This window comes from Gallus gallus, chromosome 18, assembly GCF_016699485.2.
Source record: "Gallus gallus isolate bGalGal1 chromosome 18, bGalGal1.mat.broiler.GRCg7b, whole genome shotgun sequence".
NCBI classification, from domain to species: domain Eukaryota; kingdom Metazoa; phylum Chordata; class Aves; order Galliformes; family Phasianidae; genus Gallus; species Gallus gallus.
The window spans coordinates 9,389,671-9,410,559 of NC_052549.1; the positions used below are offsets into that span (position 1 = coordinate 9,389,671).

The following is a 20,889-nucleotide window of genomic DNA, read 5'->3' on the forward strand; positions in this document are numbered from 1 at the left end:
ACATTGCAAGCCCGGGCTTTTCCCCATTGGTGTGTTGTGGAGGGGTGGCAAGGCCGTGGCACCCACACACAAGGACAGGCACACATCCCCTACGTCTGGGAGCAGTCACCCAACACAAAGTCATCCCCTTCCCCTTGGATGTGGGGTGCAGGATCCAGCCCTGGTTCTCGTCCTGGACATCCCCAGCCTGGCTGCCAGCCTTGCCTGGGATTCCTGGTAGGGAGGGCTGAGCCCTGTGCCTCCTCCAAGGTAAATACACCAGGCTTTGGGCAGTCTACTCCATGGAGGCTCTTTGCTGCAGCCTGTCTGCTCTGACCAGATGCTGGAAGTGCTGCGGCTCAAGTAGACATCAACCTCCTCTTGAAAGCCTGTGGGGCTGCAGTCCTTGCAGAGACCCCAGCAGAGCCAAGGGGACATCACTGGGATGTCCCATGAGGGATGATGGGAAGGCAGCACTGGGTGAATCCAGGATCCATTGGCAGGAGCCGAGCACCAAGTGCCCAGCGTTCATCCCCATGGTCTTCAGAGCCAGCACGGGGTCATGGCAATGCAAAAACCCTTTGCTCACCAAAGGGGAGGTAAACGCCAGGCACTGGCACCAAGAGCCAGGCACAGAGGTCTGAGCAACAGCCACTTCCCTGATAAAGACTGTCTTGCACATTTGGAAAAAAAGATTCCCTGTTTTTCTATATTATTCAGGCACCCAGACAGTTTAGGCACCGAGCTGGGCTTGATAATCTGACCTGAGAAGGGATTGTTTCTGTCCCTGCTCTGAATCTTAGATTTTAAACTCAGCGTGAGCCATTATTATCATCCATCTCCTTTGTGACACAGGCCAGAGACTTTCACTGCTGTACCAGAGCAATAACTTCTGGTTAAGCCTGCCAAAAACCTTCTATGCAGATATTCCCTCTGTATTTTAAAGGAGAGGCATGCACAATAAACACCAATAAACACCTTTTCCTTACAGCAACCTGATGGAGTTGGGGTGTCTGTGTATAGGTTTCTACCAAAAGATGAGTTGAACAATTGTGTGACTTCTTTTTTTTCCTCTCCTCCTGCTTATGCGGTGAGTTACTAATATCCTGATTGGAACCAGATTTGCATGAATTAGAAGTCGAAATTGGAGCAGCAACTGCTGTGCAGAGGATGTAAAGGGAATAAAATGAATGGGGTATTAACCTTCAACCACTGAATATTAATCAGTGTTTCACAAAAAAGAAAATACAGAGGCTGCCACACTAAATATTTTTAGCATTTATTGACGGGCTTGATTTCCTCTTTCTTTTAGACCTTTTGCTTCCAATCATGGACCATAAAAAATCACATAGATGGGGGAGCAGAGGGAGGGAGAGGGCGAAATAAGAAAAAAGATCATCCATTTTCTCAAGTGCCGGATGATATTTGTGAGTTATGCAACACAGAAAACCATCTCACAAACAGAGTGCCTTATCCCGCAACTGATCTGCTCAAAGGCTTATTTCTCCAAGTCCCAAACCAAACAGAAATCGACCCAGAAGTACAGCGAAGCCTTCGGAAATGAATGCACGATAAAGAAATAAACGTCTTAAAAACTAAACTTCCCGTGTGCTGAAAAGTAAAATGCAGCTGAAAATCAGCCCCATAAAAGAATCAGCTCATTAAACAAAGCCTTTTTTTTTCTTTTTTTTTTTTTTCTTTTTCTTTTTTTGCCCAGCGTGCTCCAGTGCATGAAACCAAACCAAAATGCCCCTTGGGTGTGATGGGTGGGTGCAATGGGTGGACACAGTGGATGGATGCAATGGGTGGACACAACGGGTGGGTGCTGGGGATAGATGGGATGGATGGGTGCAATGGTTGGGTGTGGAAGATTGGTGTGATGGGTGGTCGGGATGAGTAGATGCAACATGTGGGTGCAATGGATGGTCAGCATGGGTGGGTGTAATGGGTGGGTGCAGGGGATGGAATGGATGGGTGCGATGGTTGGGTGTGAAGGATGGCTGCAATAAGTGGGTGCCATGGGTGGTCCCGTGATGGGACCCGGGGGATGGAGGTGGCAAACACAGCTTAATGCAACCTCCCTAGTGTGAGATGTGGTCAGCACTGGAATCAAGCCCAGTGGTGTTGATCAGACCATGCCATTATACCAAGAGCATCGACAGTTACAAAAGCCACACAGGTAGAAAACTGTGGAGACTTCTCTCTTTTTTTTTTTTTTTTTTTTTTTTTTTTGCCATTTCTCACCCACAAATCTGGCAACAGGAGGATTTTGAACAAGATATCTCCTGAAATCCTTTTTTCAGCACAGACGATTCCCTCTCTGCCAAACAGTGCCTCCCTTCTCCTCAATGCACCTTCGCAAAACAGAATTCATTTTCATTAACTTCTTATCAAGTTACCTGGATTTGTTTCAATGCTCAGAATGTATTAAGAGAGAGAGAGAGAGAGAGAGAGAAAACAGTGGTAGGTTTTCAGGAAATAGCAAGTTCTTTTTCGCTGAGATAGAAATCATTTGGCAAGCCGCAGTGAAATACTTCTAGGTTCCAGAAGAAAGCAAGGGGCAAAAAAAGTAAGCAAGCAAAGGGAAGATGCTAATGAACTGCAGAGGAGAGAAAAAATAAAGTTTAAAAGAAAAGAAAAAAAGAGAAAAATCAAACCCTGTTAAACACACATCCTCCTCCAGCTGATGTGCGGAGGAAACCTGCAGTGTCTCTGCAGCACCTTCCTTGGGAAGTGGTTAAGGGTAGGTGGCGTTCCAGCCCCGGGAATAACCACCATTTCAGCCCTTGTTGCCAAAATCCCCAGGTCCCAGCCCGGTGAGACTGCCCACGGAAGGCCGGAGCCCAGCAGGTGAAGGTGTCATTGCAAACAGAGATGTCTCACTTTAAGCACACACACACAAATGTTTTCCTCTTAACTGGCAGTGCCTCCCCTGAAGATGTGCTAAAGCCATCAGCTGCTGCTCTGAACTCCAGGAAGCTCCCGACAGACCCAAACCACTGCGTTTGCTTTAATTTCTGTCCTGTGTGTCAGACCAACACAGTGCAGAACAAGGTCCCTGCATCAGCTCCCTGCAGCCCGGCAGTGCAGCCAGAATGGGTGAAAACCCCAAATCCCCGTGGGGCCAGGAGAGGGCCAGGACAGGCCAGCTCCTCCTTGGCTGCACACACACCGTGGCTGATGTGTGTTTCCATCTCTAGGCGCACCTAAGCAGCAAAGCTGAGTTATTCCATATTCACAGGCCTTCAGCACTCAGGTAGCTTTTTTGCCTGGGAAGAAGGAGATGCTTTTTTGGTTTTTGGTTTTTTTTTGCTTTCTTCCTTCTTTGCATTTTCTCAGAAAGAAGGCTGCATTCTAATTAGTTCACATTTGTAAGCTGCATAATGGAAACGCGATCCTTTCCCTAACCTTTATCATCTGTTTCTTATCTTCAGAGCTGCACAGACCCCTTAACTCTTAGTGCACAAGGAGACATTTCAGCCCTCCTGTTCCAATGGGATCGGCAGTGATATGGTTGTGCAGAGGACCACCTCCAACCTACTGCATTGCAAAGGGGAACCGGGGACATCATTCCATCCTCCCACCCCCAGCTCTGCTGGCACAGCATCACCAGCAGATGTACAGGAAGATGCTGTGTTAATGTGGGTTGCACGCTTGGACACCAAAGGACATCAGCCCCTCATGCAAAGGGACATCGGCACCACACACTTGTCCTGCCTGCACCTATTCACCAACTGCAGGGGATGCTTCCAGGCGGTGCAGCTGACGCCATCTATCCAACGTGCTCTGCATTAACCTCTGCTCTGCCCAGACCTAAGGCTCCAGCAGCAAAAGAAGCAGAGCACCGGCAGTGAAATCCCACTGGGTGGGCTGCAACAGTGCTCAGCCAACTCACGTTCCTGCCTCTGGTCCCGCTGAAGCCGGAGCAGTTTGGCAAGTGATGCAGAGCTAAAAGCTTAATCGCTTGTTTATAACTTAAATAAGCCCTACACCTGGAAAACACGTCTTCCTGCAGCAAGTGTCTTTGGTCAGACACCAGCCTGTTTGCATATATAGCTCCTCTGAGCCACACGTTAATTGTAGGCTGCTATAAAAAAAAAAAAAAAAAAAAAAAAACATTTTTCCCCTTGCACATTTTAAATCTGTCAGTTTTGATTTGCATCACCCGGTGCTGATGCTGAGCATCCCAGTCCTCCCTGCCCCATCCCGAGGATACCCAACCTCCTCCACACATCCCTCCCAGCCTTCCCATCCCAGCACAGAGCAGCAGGACCCAATTCTTCCACTTCCACGCCAGAAACCAATGTAAGATTTAAGCGGTGGGGAAGGCAACCTGTTTCAGCCTGAGCACTTCTCTGTTCTTCTTCCTTCTGGGAGGGATCTCTGAGGGTGTTTCTCAGCACAAAGCTAAGGGAGCTACACTAGGATTCAGTATTACAGCAGTGAGATGGCATACATGGATCTCCGCACTGCGCCTTGCTTTGATAACAGAAAAATGCCAGCTGGACCTTTGATTTTAATTTCTTTACTACTTCTCTCTCCCTCTCTCTTTTTTTTTTTAAAGCTGTCTGTGCTGCTTTTTAACCATTATCCCATGCACGTGGTTCAGCCCTTTACAAAAACAAAACACAACAAAAAATCCCTAGGTGTGAGAAGATTAAAGATTTGGAGATCTGGACATTTTCAAATCAGAAACACATGTTTAAAATAAATCGGGCTGGCGGACAGCCACCACTCCTAAAAGCCAAAGAGCCGCTGCATTAAAGGATCTCCTGAACCCCCGGGGAGAGCAGGAGCGTCAGCAGCACAGCCAGGACTGGGATTACTCCATGGGGTTTTGATGCTCGTCATCATCGTTTGTGCTGTCTCCAATGCCATGACCATTTTTTGGGGCAGCCCTAGTGATTTTGATGTGTGTCCACTCTGTCTATCCATCCCCCTAAATTGATCCCCCTTAAGATTTCAAAGCCCAAATTCAAGGCCAAATCTGCTCCCACCGAGATCTGGGGAAATCAGGAGGAAACAAAGCTACAAACCCTGAGCTGAAGCCAGACCCCTGGCTGAATTCTTCAGGCAAATGAGACAGCAACCCTTCCCAGGACAAGGGAATGGGCAGAGCCTGTGAATGAAGAATCTGCCCCAGCAGGGAGGTGAAGAGGAGAAGAGGAGGAAAACGAAAAATGAGGGTGAAGGTGAAGAAGAGATTGAGTTTCCAGCCCAGCCAGGGAGCTGCCAGCAGTCAGGAGGAGAGTGCTACCTGCTGCCTCCTTCAGCCTTGTGCTGCTTGCAGTGCCCAAGGTATCAGAGCTGGGACCAGCCCATCTCTGAGCCCCACAGGCCATGAAAACACTCATCCTAAACAAACAAGATCTCAAGTCTGGTCTTAAATTTCATTCCAATATGCAGTATGAACAAAAGCAGTGACTTCTGTACAGTGCTGGGTTCCCTGAGCTATCCTGAATTTTGCAGGTATGAGTGCTAGGCATGACCTAGCCCAGCTGAAATGCCTGCTCAAGAGGGTCCATCCTGGCTGCAGACCACCAGAGCATCTGAAGTAACCAGGATTCCTCCTACCTGACAAGTTGGATGTGTTTCCAACCAACAGGAGAACATCCCAGGCAGAGTACGACGCATTCACTCACCAACACCCAATTTTCTCCATCCTTGCATCATCCTCGTTAGTAGCAGAACCATCTAGAGCAGGACTCTGGGTTTTGGAGGCCTAATTGATGAGAAAAAGGAAAAAATGAACGTAATTACCTTGTCACAGTGTTCAGAACTTGCTTTACATGGAATAATTCTCTTCGTCCTACAGTTGTTTATGGGGTCTTTAACTCTTCCCTTTCTACAGGGGGGTTTCTGAAATCTATTTTATTAGGGGAAAAAGATTTGAGTGCATTAGGCAAAGTGCCAGTAGCCATGGCAACCTCGGATTTTTCCATCTTCATTACAAGTTCAAGTAAAACCTTCATATAAAATCTAAATGAAAGGGTACATTATAAGTCCATTTTGAAATGTTTGCCTGGAAGTAAAACTTTGGACTGCATCCTTTTTTCTCCGCTGAACATTCTGGTTCTATGCGGAACACATTTTTCAAGTCAGATTTTTGTTTTCTTTCAAATTTTATTCCGTTTGCTCATACAGGGTGGGTCGTCTAGTGGTTAGAGCAAGGCATCAAGGTAACTGGTTTCCAGTCTCAGTCTGTTCCTGATCGGTCAGGGAGCGTTCCCAGTTTTATCCAGGTGATTTGGGCGAATCCCATCAGCTCTAAAAATCCTTTTTTTAATTGTTTTCTTCCTTACCAGTATAACAATGACAATGATGACCACTGTCCTATGTTGCAGCAGGATTCACTCAACGTTGGCCAAGGACTCTGTCCTCAGAAGAGTGGATCTTCTCTCCCACTGCATTTTCTCCTGGGTCTGGAAGAGAGACGGAAAGGTTAAGGAGAGGTAGAGGTCAGAGGATGGCATGAATTGTCTGTTTTCTTGGCAAATATTTGATTGGGGAATACGCAATTGGACTGCTTGGTGTAGATATGAACACACTGTTGTTCCAGGAGATTCTTGTCATACTTAGACAATACCTCGGTGCCACCTGAGTGGATTAATTCTTGCACTGTGTCATCTTAGAGGGCTCTGGTTTCATCCAGTCATGGGAGGAGGCAAATTCTGCAGCTGCCTTTCATTTCTGGGCACTGCCTCACCTGGGGCCAGAAAGCCACAACCATTTTGAGGACTTCTTTCCCAAACAGTCCCCACGATGCACGCAGCCAGCAAAGCCTCTGGGACTGAACTGGGAGTCTGTCCTATCTCCTCCCCAGCCTCTGCCCAGTCTATGCAATGCAGCCCATGCCTGAGGGACTTCAGACACTGGTACTTGAGTTCCACAAATTCGTGTAAACTCAATCAGTGCTGCACTGCTTGCACAAAGCAGCCTAAAGTCCATGCACTGCTCACAGTGGGGCAGCTGCAGCCCCAGAAGACCCACATGCATGGTTCGGAGCACATTTCCAGGCAGCTGCTATGGATGTTGGTGGCCAAGGGGAGCAGAGAACGAGAGGGCAGCATGCCATGCTGTGCACCAAGAGCCGCCCACAGCACATGGAGCAACACCAAGCAGGAGCAGCCATTCCCTGCACCCCTCACCAGGCAGGGATGGGGTGCAATCCAGACCTTCATGCTTTTCATCCTCTCTAATGACGCTAGAAAACATTTTCCAGATCCGCCATTAGGCTGAAAGGAGACCCTTCTCCTGTTGGATCTCATTTCCCGCTGCACCGTCACAGCCCCAGCTCCAACCTGCTGCCTCCTCGCAGAACTCGGGGCGGGGAGGAGGGGGTTACCCACGGCGCAGGGCTTTTGCTTTTTTTGATACATCCTTCCTTCCTCTCTTCACAATCAATTAGTGGGCAAAGACTTCCGAAAAGCTCCTTCCTCCCTAACCTTTCGCAGCCTGTTGCGATAATGACTCTGGAGAGCTCGACCCGGGCCTTTGCGTGGGGTTCGTTACCATCCCGGGGCAGCGGAAGGTGACCTTCATCGCTCCCTCCTCTTCCTTTCCTACCCCTGCAGCTCAGGCAGGGACACGGTCATCTCCCTCCCTCCCCCCCCCAGATGAGGGCTCCGGTGTCGTTCCTGCAGTGAGCAGCCGGGGGGCAGCTGCAGGGATGTCACAGAGCCCAGGGGGTGGAGGGGCTGCCCTGAAAAATAATGATTGTAATTATGCATACCTGAATCAAGACATCAAGAGATGGAGGGAAAAGGGGTCTTTCTGGTTTTAATTTGTCATTTCTTTCCCACTCTCTCGCAAGGCAAGCTGCCTTCCAGAAACCAGGCTGCTGCAGCCTCCCCCTCCCAGCACAGCCCGTAACTGCAGCGATGTGGTTTGCCAGCAGCACCAGGGTTGTTTGGTCCCTCCGTGACACAGACACGCAGGTAGGACGTACCCACAGAAGTTTTCTCTGGCACCTGCAGCTGCTTTCACAGCCCATCTGCCCGGGGACAGTGCTGCGGGCTTTCCAGGCACACCCTGTACCAAAGCATCCCTGTGCCGTGGGGCTCTGTGCATGTGCGTGGGGTCAATGCTTTCCCACTTGGCACTTGTCCTGGGGATGTGCCGTCCAGCATTTGTACAAGACCCTCCTGCAGCCCTGAAAGCTGTCCCCACACCTGGTAAAACCCTCTCCCAGCGCACTGCCATCGCTACCCGCTTCATCTGATGGAAATGCTGTGGCTTGCAGCATCCCAATCCCCAGAGCCACAGAGCCTCCGTGCCTCTAGGTGACACTCCCAACTCATGCCACTGTCCCCACAAAGGAACTTTCCTTTACTATTTTCCTCCCACCAGCAGCAGCACAGGTGAGCGAGGCATCGCTGCACAGCAGAGCTGCAGACCTGGACATGAGGAGATGCAGCAAAAGCAGAAAAACAGCTGCTAAACCCCATGAGCTGGCAGTGTTTCAGTCCTCAAGCAACCCATTAAATGCAACGCTTTAAACCTCTCAACGCAATATAGTCACAGCTGCAGACATGCAGTTACTTCTGCAAGAGCAAAGTGATCTCTTAGGGAAAAAAAGAGCATTTCTTTATAGCAATGGCCAAACTCGGGCAAGGACCATCACCTGCACCTGGAGGGTGTGAGCAGTACCTGTGCAGCCCCTCTGTGGCTCAGCATCACCCCATTTGCACCCACATGCTGCTTGCTGCGAGGGCTGCATACAACCCGAGCAGGGTTTTGCATAATCAAAACCATCCCAGCCAAACACAGCAGAGAGCAACTGGAACCACTTTGAGGTGAGAAGCCTATTACTGAGTTATAAACCTCTCCCATCCTCCGGCTTTCATAGGGCCAGATAGGAAAATAATAACTCAAGCCCATGCGGTGAGAGGGAGAGAATACAGTGTCTCCAGGTAACAAGTATTTGCTTCTCTCTCTATTGTTCTAACAGTAAAATGGATTTATTAAAAAGGAAAATCTGATTTAATTTGAATTAAATGTAAGTGTGCCCTGGTGGGTGTTGCTTAATGCCTTGCAAGTTACAAAGTCACAGCTGACTGCATACAACACCAAAGGCTCAAAGCTCAAAAGAGCATCCCGGAGTCATTGGCAGCAATAGCTCAGTACTGATTTACTTGGGGCACCCAAATTCCATCACCCTTTTGGGGAAGAAACCCCAGATTCCAGCACTTCTGGGGATTACACCCCAAACTGAGCACCTATGGGAGTGACACCTCAAATCCAGCATCCACGGGGGACCCCAAAGCCATCATCCTTTTTGGAGAAGGAGCCCCAGATTCCATCACTTTTGGAGATTCCTTCCCAAAATCCAACACCTATGGAGGTGACACTCCAAATCCAGAACCAATAAGGTCCCCCCAGATCCTACATTCATGGGGGACCCTAAATCCAGCACCTTCTTGGGTGGAGGTTTGGCACCCAGTGCCTGTGCACACTGACCCCACCTGCACAGGCACCCATGGGTGAGGGTACTGTCCCTACTCTCCTGGGCGTCAGCTCTGTGCAGTGAGAACGACAGGCAGAATGGAGCTTTTAAGAAGCTGCCACAACACGAAGCCATTTTCCCTCACTACCTCAATTTTGGCCAATTTCCCCCATTCTTTCTCTTTATCACTCTTTCCACCTTGGCCCAAGGGGGGAAGCTCATCCCGTAGCTGGAGCTGAGCAGTGCCTGGGAAGCAGACCCAGGAGCATACTGCCTTCCTTCAGCAGATTCCCAAAACCCAGCTGAGAGCTGCAGATTTCTGCACTCTGCACACTGTCAGCTCAGCCAGGACGGCTCCATCAGCCTCTAACTCTGCTCTGGCAAAACGTGTTGGATGCCCAGAACTCCCCTTCCTATCACCATGGGGATGAAACACCCAAATTTTAATCACCGCCGGTCCCTAATAAACCCCTAATGAAGGGGCATGGCTGTGCCTGAGCAGAGCTGCCCAACCGAGGACAAAAAGCCCTTCACCACGTGGACCACAGCGCTCAGGATCAGTGCTTTCCTGCTTCCCCGTCCTTGAAATCTCAGCTCTGACCACTGGCAGCAGAGGGGAGAGTTGAGAGACAAGCAGAGGACACGCTTCCCATCGCTGCCCCCTCCCTCACCCAGCATCCAATAAAGATGATTGAATTACATGTCCTTTCCTCCCATTGAAATCACCACGCACCGCTCGAATATTAGAGCTCAGGAAATCAGGCACGACAACTTCCCTCGTGAAACCTAAGAAGGCAGAGCAGGGGTCTGGAGCGGCCGGCCTGCGAGCGCGGGCTGCTCTAATTAAGAAATCACCCTGCTGAGCAGAACCTAATCTAAATAAAATAGAAAAAGGAACTCGGCTCCAAGCGACGCCTCGCGCTCCCCTGCCCGGCTCCCCAAAGCACGGCCAGCTTTTCCCTCCCGCTCCTCCTCGGAGGGTGAGGTAGGCGCACACAGAGCCCTGTGTGTGCTTGGGGTGGCCAAGGTCCAAAGGAAAAACACCCCGACCGACCAACCGGCCATCCACGGCCAAAGGCTGCCATGGTTTTTTTGTTGGTGGTGATTTGTTATGCTTATAATCCCGCTCACCCCAACAGACCACGCGTCCCGGACGCAACACATCTCCCTCACATCCCCACCTCCCACGGCTGCACGGTTCCTCTCCCCACTCCCACCCAGCACTGCAGAGGCCTCCCAGCCCATCAGCACTCCCCAATGCTGTGAATTTAGCCCAGGAATCGCTGCTCAGATGCTCAGGCACAGAAAGATTTATAGCGATAAACAGAGCGGCACAGACGGTCCCGTGTATGTTTTAAAAAAGCACTTACCTGCTTAGAAGGGAAAGTGCTCCTACTTGAAGGTTTCCTGGCCAGACCTGAAAAGTAAATCAAACAAACACTATTTGCACTTATCCATAACTCCCAGCAGATTGTTGTTCTAGGGGCTTTTGGTAGAGCTAATCTGCCTTGTGCCATTGGAGGGCCTGAAAACAACCAAACGAGACAAGACCGGAGCACCCAACTGACACCTCGAGCCCATGTTTGTAGTGCAGAACCAGCAAAGCCATCACATGTATGCAGAACCCTAACCCAGAGACCATCTCCTTCCCTCCTTCATATGGCCTGATACAGACAAGCATAGAATATCACATCACAGAATCACAGAATGGGTTGGAAGGGACCTCGCAGCCCCCCACAACCACCCCCTGCCATGGACTTGGTGCCCTCCCAGCTCAGACTGCCCAGGGGGACCTCTGGGAATGGGCACCCACAGCTCTGCCAGCACCTCACAACCTCTAAGCAAAAGATGCCCCTCTACCATCCAATTCATGGATGCAAGCGCAGGGAAGGGCTGCCATTCCCATCATATCACTTAACCTCTGACAGTACCATGGGGCAGGCAGAGCCCTCCCAGCCCCCTGCTTGTTCCCAGGCCTCCAAAGCTCTGCAGCGTGCTCCCAGACGTCTTACTTTCACACTTTATTTCAAACAATAAACCTATTTCTCCATAACTTGGCTCAAGCATTAACACTCCCGGTGCAGTTTCATTTATGACAGCCTCAGGCTGCCCGGCAGCCCCCCCCACAGCGCCCAGCCCACCCCACAGCACCCCCAGCCCTCTCCCAGCGCTGCCCAGACGTGTCATTTCCCTGTTCTCCGTTGGAAAACAAAACAAACGCACTGGGGCTGCACGGTATCAGGTAGGGCAAGGCAAAGTGTCAGCAGCTGTCCCAGAGCTGCCCCCCCCCCCCCCCAACACAAGTGAAGGTGCTCAGAGACAGCGCTGCGATTTCTGCCCTCCCCATTTCTCCTGCACGTGATCCCCAAAGCAATCGTGATGCGCTGCACTCAGGAAGCAGCACCAAGCAGATAACAGATTCCTGCCCTGAAGAGCTCATGGCCTGAGTAGATTCCATGCACGGGAGTGTGATGACAGACTATTTCTCGGCTTAGTGCTGCATGTGAGATTTTGTCAGATATGGTGTTAGAGATGCCCTTTACATCTGCTTCCCTTTCTCTTCCTTTTTTGTAATAAAGCCAGCAGGAGGCTTTTCCCTATCAGCTCCCAATGACAGCCCCACACTGCCCCTCACCACTACTGGGAGCATCCACAGCCAGCATCATTCTTGCCACAGAGATGGGAAACTGAGGCACACAGACATGCTACACGGCTTGCCAAAGGCAAAAATATCCACGCTGCAGGAACAGATATCCCAAAGAAACACAGTGCTGAGAGGCATTATCACAGGCTAGATGCCAAGATGTGTCAGAAGAAAAGAGAAAAGGCATTCCAAATCTAGCAGGAAATACTCAACAATTCCTGACGTCCCTGATGCTCACATCAACTTAAAATCTTAGCCAAACACGGAGCAGTGCCAGGGGATGCTCAGGCATCACCGTGTCCCCCCAGTGTCTGCTGCACCGGGACAGGGCATCTCCAGGGAGCAGTTCTGCTGCTGAGACCCCATACAGCCACCCAACAAATCCAACTCTCGGCAGCAAAAGTCTTGATTTGTTTCCCATTTCAGGCTGGGGAAAGAAGGTGCTAAGAGTCTTTGCATGGGCTGAGCATAGCACAGCCAGGCCAGGAGGAGAGAAAGCACGACTGCTGTACACGTACACACATACATAGGCATGTACATACCTACACATCCAGGTGTTCGGGCAAAGAAAGCCATTCCGACATCTGCAGCAGGTGCATGGCCAAAGCACAGCTCACACCTGGCTCAGCCCAAAGGACAAAGCTGCAGAAAGCCCCCGAGGTGCCCCCTCCCCACTGTCCTTCCTTGTCTGTGCGTTCTCCAGCAGCATCCTCAGCATCCCCTCGCAGCAGTGGGCCGAGCTGGCTGCACGGCAAGGCAATGAGCTTGGAGTGTGCTCCCCTCTCGTCTCCCACACTGTTCTGTTTGCACGCTGCTGGCCCGTGCAAGGGGATGGAGGAGATGATGGGAGTCCAAGGACACCTTTTCTTAAGCCCCATTCATAGTGCAGGCATGGCATAACAGCCTGCCAATTGTTCTCTCAAATGTCACCTTCCCATGCAGGGCACTGCGCTGACAAAAACCTCCTATGGGCACGTGTGGGAGGGAGGATTCTTTATTATTTTTCTAAGCATTACATCCTTTTAACAAACACCCCCAGATAAATCCCTCCGTGCACAGATGGATTCTTCCCTCTTTCACCCAGCTCTTCCTCCTCTCCCCCCTCTGCTTTCCTTTTCACTCCTTCTCCCTTCCCTGCTCCCTGCAGGAACAAGCTGCCTCTGTCTGTGCATTCCTGCTGGCCCTGCTTGCTCCCTGTGCCTGAGGTCTGCACTGGGGGAGGTGGGCAGGCAAGAAAAAGCAGCACCCGGTGACTGTTGTGCCATCAGCTTAATACCTGAGCAGGGAAAACAAAGGTGCTTCAGAGAAGCAACATCGGTGCCGTGCTCCTGCCCCCAGCTTGGAGGAACTCAGAGATAACGAGGGCTGAAAGAAAGGCACGAGCATAATTAAAGCTACCCGAGAGATCCCTGGAGGTATTACAGCTGCTGATAGCCCAGAGGATAATGTACTCCTGGTATTATTGCATCCGCTGGCACGAAGGCACGGGCGCTGGGTTTGGGGTTTAAAGTTCTTTGGTGCAATAATTTTGGATGGGGTGGAAAAAGTTCTTGGGAAGGGTGCAGATGGGGCCAGGATGGGTCCCCCCATGCTGGGATGAGGGTCCCTGCTGACACAGCCACCCCGAGCCCTGCTCTGCACCACCCGGCACCATGGGCTGCCCCACGCCAGCTCTGAGCTGAACCCACCCAGTGTGGTGCCCTGCTGGGTGAGGGCACCGTTAATGCCACCACTACTGCCAGCCCTGTTGGCTCATGGCATCACCACTGCTGACGCAACAGGGCAGAGCGAGCTGGGAACAAAGCGCAACAGGTGCAAGGGATTAATGACCTGGACAATCCCTTTGTTCACATGAAACAACTTCAGGCTCCCGGCTGTTGAAGTCCAGGGTTGGGCTCTGCATCTCCACGCGCTGCCAAATCAAAATCCCAGCAACTGAATCAAGCCCATTGATTCCCAAAGCCATCCCTGCCTGCAGCAGCACCACAGGTTGGGATATGAGCAACAGAGCCAATAACACAATAACCTTCTGTAGGGTTCAACTGCTCTCCTGCAGAACTGATGTCAGTCCCATGGGGAGAGTGCCCATCCACGTTCCAGCACTCACTGTGTGTGCTCAGGTGAGATGAACCACACGCTGTAACAGAGCTGACTTCAGGTACCAGTTTTGGTGTTTTTCCCCATCACTGCTCCCAATGTTCCACATCACTTAATCTGCCTGAATTTTGCCAGAATTTGCAGGATTTTGCAGAGCAGACAGCTGGGACCGAGGAGGGAAAAGCAGCAAAGGGAGCAAATGGCAAAGGCTGAACCAAGTGTGCTGCTTGGGCTGGGAGGCATGAAGCTGGAGAACTGCCCAGTCCCCATAGGGCAAAGAAGGCAAAAAGCAGAATCGAGACAACACGGATGTGGAATTTTCCTGGGAAACCACAGAGAAGACTGCAAAGAGTTTTGCACCCTGGTCTGTTGTAAGATAGAGCCAACTTCCATCCTATCTCAGTTGCATAACGTAATTAATAGTAATACAAGCTCTGCTGTTATGCAAGAAATCTGGGGGCACTTTCTGTTCCAGTTTCATCTCACCACAATCACTGTGGCCACGCATCAGAGCTAACGCCGCTTCCCCGCTCTGCTCTCAGAGTTAACCTCATTAAGCAAAAGCATAAAGTCTGCCCTGTTTGTTTATTCCGCATGATAAAACCAGGATATTACTCACTGCGATAACACGGGTTAATTTTCAGTGAAGCCTCTCTTGGCAAACTTTTAATACAATGAATAACACACCTATCAGATCCGAGATAAAGGGCTGTCACGTTGTAACCTCATTTCAGCCTTTGGCCCAGTAACGCTACACTTCAAGGTGCTGTAATTATGTTCCGCTGCTTTTGTTCTTAATTGTTACCCATAAGAAAACAAAGCATAAAACTGAATGAGTTCAACGTTGTTTAGAGTGAGCTGGGAGCGAGTGTGCAACGCTGGGTGCCATCCAAGGACACCCAACTGGTTGACAAACACTGTATGGTTATTTTTGCTGGGAAGAAGGGTCAAAAGAGAGAGGAGCTCTGCCCGGAGCTGGGGTAGGGCCAGCAGGACAGACAGAGTCAGGGACCTGCAGGGAACTTGGGGTCAAACCGCACTCACAGCACTCCCTGTATTGAGCCCAGATTGGGAGCATCGGGTGAAGCCCAACGAGCAAAGAAACAGCCACAGGACCCACTGGTGATGGGTTGTTTTAAAATTAGAAGAGTGTTTGAGAAAGCTCTTTCAGTAATGTATTCTGCAAGACAACCTTTCTTCTCTTCTAACATCAAGGACAGCAGCAGCACAAACCCACAGAAGAGATGGCACGAGGCAGGGCAGGGAAGCCTTCCCAAGGTGTCAGAGCCACGATAAGTCCTGTTTAAACTTTACCTGGAGCTGAGCACTGAGTGTCAACACACACTGCCCAGGCACGCATCCAATCAGGGGCATAAATCACAGCCCAGACACATCCAGGCGCTGCGTAACGCCGCGATTCCCACCGGAGCAGGACTTTCCCAGCAGGTTGCCCGCAGCCAGGTCGCTCCCCTCAGACATTTATTTGTATAAGGAACCCGTCTGTGTGCATTATTTTTGTGTTTGTTTTCCCCAGTAGGCACAACGGCAGCGCTACGCAGGGTACAGGCTGTCCCCGCAGCATCCGCGGGCGCTGCTGAGATTGGAGCTGCTGTTGGCTGTTCCTCCCACCCCTCTCCCTACCAGCAGCCCAGGAAGCAGCCACAAAATGCAAACAGGAGGAGGGCAGGAGCAGCTCCTACTGCCCCAAGTGGGAATGGAGCTGGAAGGACTGGCAGGGGCTAATGTGGGGGTTCCATTCTCCATGCAGAGGGGCACGGCAGGGAGGTGCTCCTCCTTTGGGAACTCATTAAATAACCCCAAATACTGCCACTTTCTAAAGCCACCATCACAGCATAGCATCACCTACAAGAGCACCGCCCAGCACAACACAACGTGACAACAAACACATTTGGGGGCCATTCCCTGCAGCAGTGGCACCGTTTGCTTCCCCAAATGGGTTTTGCAATGGTTGTGCCAACACCATCACCCCGCAGCCCTCGGTCCCCTGTGTCAGCATCCCGATACGTTACAACGTGAACAGCTTCCAGGCTGTGAGCTCAGTGAGCTCCGGATCAGCTCTTTGAATGATGTAACTCATAATTAAAAACCCATGTCAATATCCTAAGAATTTCTTTTCCCCCAGATTGGGCAAAAGGAAGGTTAAAAAACACCATCTGTCATGGTGATTTATTTTCATATTTCTCCTTCCCTCGTTAAAGGGAAGCGGGCAGGGGAGAATGTTCATTTGAAGCTTGCAACATGTTTTATTAATTGATGGCAAATAATCCAAAGATAAAGTGCACAATAAATTCCTTAATGAGAACATATGGCGGGGAAAATTGATAGGAGGGAGCCTTTGAAGGTTTCCGCGTGAGCACAGTTACAACAAAAGGAGCAGGCAAAGTCTGGCAAGGAGGAGCTAACGTGCTAAAATCAGAGACAGCGGGGACATGGGGCAGCCAAGCTGTGCCCACAGCATCCCTGGCCCTCCCCAGACACTGCCACTGCCCAACAGCTGCTTCAGGCTCTGTCCTGCCAGGGGCTGCCAAGCCTGAGCCAGCAGGCATTGCCCTAAAGCACATCAGCAGCTGTCTGCTGTAAAGTGCCGCGTCTCGGACACAAATCAGTAAATAGAAACCAGCTCCCAGGAGCAGGTTTCTATTTACCAAAGCATCCACACCAACACCAAACACAGCATTTTTTCCAGGACTGAAGTGCCTTAAGAGCACAGTCCCCAGGCTACCTTCAGCATCTCCATTCTAATACCCTTGAGGCGCAGATGCACGAAGCAGCAATGTCATCAGCTCCAGTGCTGCAGGGCTGGAGCCAATGCACACTCTGTGCTGCAAGCAAGAGGTGTCCCCAGCCTTGATAGAACAGTTGCTTTTTAATTAAATTGCTCATTAAGTAGAAATAAAGGAATGAAAATGGGTTCACACGGACAAACAGATCATTCCAGACCAGGATGTATTTCAGGCTTAGAAACAAAGCTACTTTTCAGTAGCATGTGGTAAGGAGTGCTTCCATTTTCCATTTTCCAACAACCAGCTCTGCAGAAGGTGACAAAGCTCTTATCTTTGGAAGAGGTAACCTCAGCAGAGGCATCAGCCCCCCCCCACCCACCTGCAGCCCAGGGATTCCTCTCGCTCCTCCCGCAGACTTTCCCTGCTCACACCAAATACGGAGTGCACATGGCACGTGGAGACCCCTCAGCATTGTCCTTGGGAACAAAATCGTCCACCAGAGCCCCAGAGTTGGCAGCATCCCTGATCCCACCCAACAAGCCAGCACCAGCTCCTGCAAAACAGACCCCAAACTGGCCCATCTGCTTCCAAAAAGTGCATGTGAATACTGTTCCATGCTTGGATAAATGTTCATTTCCAAAGTGGGATGCTGAGATCCAACAGCCCAAACTCTGGGCAACAAAGCCCTCGTTTTGGGATGGGAGCCACCAGCTGAAAATTCAGGTCACCAAAGTAAAGATGGAGAACCTTTGGGAAAGGAAACTTTGGGAAAGGGTCGTTCAGAATATGCCTTGTTCCTATTTGTTCAACAGTGAGGAATCCACCTTTGGAATATAAGTATTCCATCGAATGCAGAGAGAGCAGGTCAGCAGGATGCGGGTTTTCCAGAATGATCCTCACATCCCTTCCTGGCCTGACCCTCCCCACCCTCAGTGCACGCGTAGGACAGAAACACCATAAAAAAGTGGAACTTCTCACTAAAAAAAAAAAAACAATATATTTTCATTGTTTGTTAAGCAGGGCTAAAGGTACTTTCCCTTATTGGCAGGCATGTCAAAGAAGAAACCATAAATCCTACCTAATTTTAAGGAAGCGGAGCTCTGTAAAGTAAATGGCAATGCAGCATGCAGCCCTGTCATCTTTGGTTACTGTCCCCATCAGTAGCCTGGCCAAAGGGAGCCCCAGGGGGCCAACAACTCGACCCACGCCAAAGTGAAATTAATTTGTGACTTTAGAGCTTCAGGCAGACTAGGAAATATGACAGATTTAATTTTTTGCAGACCTGCAGTGACTAACCACTTTCTTTTACAATCGAAGGCAGAAACCTGCAGAAAATGCTTTGCCCAGCTGCTCCTTCCCTGCAGAGCAATGCAATAGCTGGAACTCCTCCTTGCTGTCTCGAAGCTGCCGGTAGGTCCTTCCAAATTGCATCACGTGGAGCCAAGGCAACACTACCAGTTCCATTTTCTCAAGAGATAAGGATCCCTGGGATTTCCGAGCACCCTTCATCAAAGTGGGTTTGAGCCCCAGAGAGTTGCTTTTCTCACATGATTTCATAGAATGACAGAATGGTTAAGGTTGGAAGGGACCTTAACGATCATCCAGTTTCAAGCCCTACCATGGGCTGGGTGCCCCCCATCAGCTCAAGCTGCCCAGGGCCCCATCCATGGCCGTGGGCACCTCCAGGGATGGGACACCCACAGCTCTGGGCAGTCTCTGAGAGGTGATTCTCACCTGTCAGGGCACAGCATGCAGCAGAGGGGCCAGGCTGGCCCTGTTACAGCTGGCCTTGGTTTTGGGTACCAGCCTAGACCCCAAGGCGCCTGGGTATCCCAAAGCCCAGCACTGCTATGTGAACACAACCATCAAAACCAGCTTGCACCACAGAAAAGGTTTCCCCACCACAAGTAGTATCTCTACCGTCCTTTTTGCCCCAGCTATCACCAAACGCCAAGCTGGTTTCTTTTTGGACCACGTTTCTCCCAAGCAGGCACCAAACCCATCCCATGTGCTCAGCATTTTGCTGTGTATCAGTGCCACATCCCCCCCAGCCCTCAGCAACCCCTCTCCAGATGTTCCGGGTACGCATCTGGGAGTGGAATCTGACTCCGGAGGAAGGGATTTCAGACCTGATTTAGCAGTTTACCTCCAACGTTTGTCCTGAATTTTTACGGAGTGGTTCGAAGTCAAGCTGAGAAGTTTCTCAAGCCCCTGGCCAAGGCAGGGGCTGCACAGTGCCAGCGCTCACCCTGTACCTCCCCACAGATTCTAGGAACTTCACCCGAGCAAAGCAGGAATTTTTCAGCATCCTCCCTACCTCGCCCTGTGCTTTTTGGCTGGGGTCGTGCAGCGCCATTTGGCCTGTGCCGGCAGCCAGGTGCCAAGGTATATATGTACGTACCCATCAAAATGAGTGGAGCTGCTGAATTAAGTGCTGGAGCAAAACCTGGTAGGACAATAAAACCCATTGATGGTGGAGCAGAGACCAGGTCTCCATTGCTCCATGCCGCAGCCCCCACAGCAGAGCCCTCTTGGGCTGAGCCATCCCAGCTGTGGGATGGTCACCAGCCTGGGGAAAAGCCACTTCTCATTGCAAACTCAATGGACAAGGCTCAGCTGCCAGCTCTCCGTGGGTTGAAGTCTTCCTCTGGGGCCCTACCCCTACCTCACAGCCCAAACCCATGTTGGATGGAAGAGGGAACCCGCATGCAGACAACATCCTCCCAGTGGCTCAGCCCTTGTAAATGGAGACTGGGCATGGCAGGAAAATCCAATATGGCTATTGACATACCAAATGGCTGTACGACAAGGGATAAATATAAAAAAAATAAAAAATAATAATTATTAAAAAAAATCAACAAGATAAAACAAACCCTAGGATGCCCTTTGCAGTTGCTCTCTGACAATAACAACACCTTAAACACTAGTTTATGATGCAAACAGCCAGTAACCTACTGCTGGAAGCTGGTGGAATGAGCTGCCCACTTTGCAGTGATAGCAGCAGCCCAGGTAGATGTGGGCAAGGCAGCACAAGGACCTGATTGGCTGCGGCTTGTAAACCACAGGCTGAGCCATTGATGCTGGCCATCTGCATGTGAAAAAGCAAACATATAAATAAAAATTGCTGTGAATGGCAGAAAACGATGCTGAAGAACGCTCCCACTGGCTTGGCTCCTCCTTAGCCCTGGAAGCTGAGCTGTGCTGCAGCCAAGCACAGCCCGAGCCAGCCTGAATCCCACCTCCGCACCCGGTGTGCAGGCTGGGCTGCAAACCCTCTCCCACCCACACTTGTGGGAACAAGAGAGAGGCTGTGTGCTTGCAGTCTTGAAAAATTATTAATAAAAATGTCAATCAGTTGGTCAGTGGGTGTTTTTTTAATTATTATTATATGGTTTTGAATGGCACAAACCCTCCAGTACAGCAAAAACCTGTTGAATGCAGATTTGCAAATGGTGGAGCTTGCTTTCTGCAGAGAGACTCACACTCAGTGAGCACCAAAGAGGCTGCTGGCAGTCCGTACCAAGACAGACCCCACCCCATATCTCCCACACGCATGCAGTGGCCATCACTCACCCCCACACCGTTTGCTGGACCATAACAACTCCAGATGATCCAAGGGGTGTTCTGGGTGCTCAAGCTGAAAGCTGCCACACGGAAAAACACAACCTAAGCTTCTCTTGCTCTTGCCTGTATTTCCAAAGGACAGTTGTGAAGTTTCGCTGTGTCACAGAATCATACAATTGTAGAACAATTAAGATTGGAAAAGACCTCTAAGATCACCGAGTCCAACCCCAACCCACCCCCATCGTGCCCACTGACAATGTCATACATTGTCAATGACACATGTCCCCATGTGCTACGTCTCCACAGTTCTGGAACAGCTCCATGGGCAGTGACATGGATCTGTCAGTCTAAGAACTTCATTACTGGGACAAAAGGATGTTTTGGGTGGTTTTGTGCCTGTCTGGGAAAGGACAGAG

At 50.5% G+C, this 20,889-nt stretch overlaps 1 long non-coding RNA gene and 1 other non-coding gene across 6 annotated transcripts in view; both read right to left on the reverse strand.

Annotated features, from left to right (window-relative positions):
• LOC107052240 overlaps positions 1 to 20,889 on the reverse strand; it is a 46,325-nt gene that overhangs the window by 15,554 nt on the left and 9,882 nt on the right. For 2 of the 5 annotated variants that reach the window (XR_006931767.1, XR_005840732.1), the window contains exons 1-4: positions 12,611 to 19,726; positions 10,795 to 10,841; positions 6,282 to 6,401; positions 5,622 to 5,701 (exon numbers count right to left, since the gene is read on the reverse strand). This is a non-coding gene — a long non-coding RNA (uncharacterized LOC107052240). Of the gene's footprint in view, positions 1 to 5,621; positions 5,702 to 6,281; positions 6,402 to 10,794; positions 10,842 to 12,610; positions 19,727 to 20,889 lie in introns of those variants that run through there. The other 3 variants (XR_005840728.1, XR_005840729.2, XR_006931766.1) reach the window with 3 other exon arrangements.
• MIR1672 (microRNA 1672) lies at positions 17,761 to 17,836 on the reverse strand. The gene has a single exon (NR_035165.2). It is a non-coding gene; the product is annotated as a microRNA 1672 (primary transcript).